Source organism: Castor canadensis, chromosome 14 (assembly GCF_047511655.1).
Source record: "Castor canadensis chromosome 14, mCasCan1.hap1v2, whole genome shotgun sequence".
In the NCBI taxonomy this organism is placed as follows: Eukaryota; Metazoa; Chordata; class Mammalia; order Rodentia; family Castoridae; genus Castor; species Castor canadensis.
Window position 1 is genome coordinate 63,468,609 of NC_133399.1, and position 3,362 is coordinate 63,471,970.

A 3,362-nucleotide genomic window follows, 5' to 3' on the forward strand; every position below is an offset into this window, starting at 1 on the left:
GCCTGAGAGTGGGAGGATTGCAGTTCCAGGCCAGCCTGGCCAAAAAGCTTTCAAGATTCCATGTGAATAGGAAAAGGCTGGGTGGAATGGCATGTTCCTGTCATCCCAGCTTCACAGAAGCCTAAAAACAGGATCCTTGTACAGGCCAGCCTAGACAAAAAGCAAAGCATTATCTCCAAAATAGCAAGTGCAAAAAGGGGTGGAGGCATGGCTCAAGCAGTAGAGCACCTACCTAGCAAGTGTATAAGCCCTGAGTGCAAATCCCTGTATTGGCAAAAAAAATTAAAAAATAAAAAGTGTCCCCATCTTTCTCTGAATGAATGTTGATTTCTCAATGTCTTCTTAAAATTGGATCCACAGCTATTCCAGGTAGGAATACTGATCACAGTTTTCCAGGTAGGTTTTTAACAGTGGAAACTGTGTAGTGACTTCTCCTGTCTTGTTGCTGTAGAGATATGCTGTTTAAACTTACTCTAGTTTTTCCCACTTATGATTCATGCTGGAAACCAACTAAAATTCCAAAGTCTTTTCACAATTATTGCTATTAAAACCACATTACTTCTCTCCTGAGTTTCTACAGTATGATTCTTTTAAAATAATCACAATTCATTATAATGAGTTCAATCTAATCTTCCAAAAACCAAAGTCATTTTACAATTTTTTCATTATGTAGCATTTGGGCCAAATCCTTGTGACATGCTGCTAGAAATACCTTCTGCTTTGATCTGATTTATTAGTCTCTGATATTAGCTATGAAATAATCTAACTTAACAAGAGTTAAAACTGGTTTGTCAATAGACGCATAATTAAGGAATGTTTAAGTAAACCAAGGCAAAAGAGATAGGCAGTAGATAAAGAATCACCTGGTTTATCAAGTAAGAAATTATCTCAAGCTTTTTCTAAGCCTGCTCCAGAGAGGCAATCTGTCCCCACAGAGGGTTTTGGTCAGCAAGGAAACGTGAAACACGATTGGGCCATGGTTTGAGACAACCACACGGCTCTCCCAGTACCCCCAGCGAGGTCAGAGACGCAGAAGGACCACGTTCAGCAAAGAGCAGTACAAGGTCCTTATTGAGGCCTTTGAAAGGAACTGGTATCCTGGCTTCAGCATCAGAGAAGAGCTAGCCAGGCTGACCCAGATTCCTAAGCCATGAATCCAGATCTGGTTTTAGAACTGGAGAACTTGAATACTGAAGAGAAGCCAGAGGAGCCCCCATGAGGAGGTGGCCTGGACATAGGACTGCATCTCAGGCCCTATACTGCCTGGGGTGTTCTCCCCCAACTACTCAGACCAGCAGGGCCTTCCAGGAGCCCTCAGAGAAACAGGCCTCTTCTGGGAGTTGGAGCATGCTTCTGGTAAAGCTATCATCTGGGGATGCTGATTGCCTGGGGCTGAACTTGGTCTTTCCTGACCTGGAGACTCCAGCCAGCATGCCAGGGAAGGCTTCTGGAGACTGCTGCTGCTCTTCCCCCTCAGGCCTAGCTGTGTTTCCACCTTCTGCTTCTCAACAGCTCTTCACACAGCCAGAAGCTGGTAAGGCTGACTGAGGCTCTGGTTTATCTGCAGATACCTGGGCTGCTGCTGCCCAGGGGCTGGACCCCACAGGAACAAGGGCATATCCTTGCTCTGGGGAGTTGAAATTAGCATGGGACTGGCAGCTGTGGAGACAGGAATGATTCCTGGGCATCCAGGGGCCTGGGAACAACCAGCACTGTCACTTCCCTAGCAACCTGGGGACACTGCTGAGTACCGGAGCAGTGTCCCCCTCTCCCTCTCAGACAGGACCTATACGGGAGGTCCCAGAGCACTCAGCCTCCAGCCATGGCCACTGTGGGGTCTGTACTTGTAGCTTCTGTCATAACAGAACAGGAACTGACCTAAGCCAGTGTCCATCAGTGGGAGACAGATGACCTAAGCTATGGTTCATCAGTCACATTTAACATTAAGCAAAATTGAAATGGAATATAAAGATCTGTATACTTTGCTAGGGAAGCACCTTCCAGACATAATTTTCAGGGAAATGAAGATGATGTCAGTATAGAAATACAGGTGGATAAGGTGAGTAGAGGACCTTGAGGTTTTCCTTAAATGAGAGAAAAAAGGACTTTTAAAAAAATCCATCTCTCCTGAATAAAGATGGAGCACCTACAATGTCTACAAACTTGACCGTGGAGGGAGAGGTGTTCTGGGTCAGGATGAACACAGTTCTGCACAGATGTGCTATTCTACAGTCAATAAAACACAATGATGCATACAAAATAAAAAGGAAATTATCTCAAAAGAAGTCAATGTTCTAGCTTGTTCATAATGAGCTCATCTGGTTCTTAGATGCTGTTTCATGCATACTCAAAAGACTTGATCAGCCATTTCTAGAATTTAGCAAGCTTATTTCAGAAACTACCTTCTCACCATTTTGAAAACCCTGAAAATATTTGCTCACCTGTCAGTCTCCTATACTATTCCTGCTGTTCTCTGTATCTTCTCAAAAATAAAGTCAGTGGTTTAAAAAATCCCATCTGCAAACACTGGGGAAGGGTGGCTAAAATTTGCACAAAATTTCCCTGTATACTTCTTTGTACATTCCTACGATTCTATAATTATATTAAAATTTAAAATATTTTTAATAAATCCCATCTGCACAATTCTCTCAGTATCCTAGAATATCATGTGTGTGAACCTAGACATTCAGATATATTTTAGAGGCCAGATGGCTTGCGAAATAATTCACCTATCTTGTGCTGTGGTTTCTTCTTTCCATGTTTGTTTTATTCATTCTAGTTTGAGATACTTTTCCTAATGAGAGAAGAGCAAATCCAGTGGGAGGAGAGCAGCTCAGTCTCCTGTCTGCCTCCCATTCTCAATTCGGCACATCTCCTTTTCCCTTCTTTAGTCTATGTTTATCACTGATTCCAGACTGTCAAATTTTTCTGCGAATTTTCTCTCCCTCTGTGTTATTTTCCTGATTCTGTTCATACCATGTCTTCCTTTACATTTATTCTTGGCCATGAGCTCTTTTTTTTACCCTTGATCTACATACTTTAAATATGTGGCCAGTTGTGGTGGTTCAAGCCTGTAATCTCTAGCTACTTTGGAAGCAGAAATTGGGAGGATCATCGGAGACAAAAAAGTTCATGAGACTCCATCTCATGCCTGTGTGTGGTGGTGTACACCTGTCTTGCCAGATATGCAGGGAAGCACAAATAGAAATATCAGCAGTCCAGGCCAGCCCGGGGAATAAAGTGAGACCCTATCTCAAATCTAAATAACCAGAGCAAAAAGAGCTGGAGGCATGGTTCAAGTGGTAGAGTAGCTGCCTAGCTAGCATAAGGCTCTGAGTTCAAACCCCAGTACCATAAAAAAA